Here is an 875-nt window from a genome sequence, read left to right as displayed (position 1 = left end):
CAAATTTGAAAACAAATCGTGACTTTTGAGAAAAGCTCAAGAATTTTTAAAAATTTAATGAATCAAAAAAAAGTTCATGAAATTTATAAACTTCGCAATTTTTTAAAATTTAATGGATTTTAAAAAGTTCACACATTTGAAAAATGTTTTGTGAATTTGATTTTTTTTTACAAATTTGCAATCAACATAAATTTGGAATTGAATGTGAAGAACAAAAAATGTTGACAAAATTGGAAAGGGTTTGCGAATTAGAAAATGAAAAGGACAAGAAAGGAAAAAAGGAAACTATAAATAAAATAACAAGGAAAAACAACAAAACCCATCCCAGAAAAACCATGATAGAGAAACCGATGGAACCTTGTAGAAGGTTACCAACCGGTACAAAAAAGAAATGATATATGGGACTATGGAAGTGACCGGGAGCGATGTAGGCGTTGAGTACCAAAATGCACTATATTTGACGATTTAGCCATTGGGAGCTAGCGAGGGCCAAAGGGGGAAATGGCATAACGGGCAGGCCCGTGTGAGACGGAGTGCGGGCAAACGATGTGTATTGCTCGCAAAGAGCGAGACGTATCAATGTGGCCCAATCAGCATGTTTTTTGTTGCATCAGTAAAGATGTACATATATAGTTTTTACACATGGTCATATTGTCAAAAAAAAAGTGGTTCTAACTTTTACCCTTTACTTTGACAATTTTTACGCTAATTAGTTTTCATTCGGATTACCTCATTCAAGGAAAGGATTGCCAATTTTATCCTTCATAAAAGTTGGAGAGTGACCGAACATATGGTTCTTGTCGCCAGGTACATGTCACATGCCATGCCATGGTTTCGTCTAGCGGTTTTCCTCACAAGAACTGACTGAATAGCTT

This window comes from Triticum dicoccoides, chromosome 5B (genome assembly GCF_002162155.2).
Source record: "Triticum dicoccoides isolate Atlit2015 ecotype Zavitan chromosome 5B, WEW_v2.0, whole genome shotgun sequence".
In the NCBI taxonomy this organism is placed as follows: domain Eukaryota; kingdom Viridiplantae; phylum Streptophyta; class Magnoliopsida; order Poales; family Poaceae; genus Triticum; species Triticum dicoccoides.
This window is presented reverse-complemented; position numbering follows the sequence as displayed.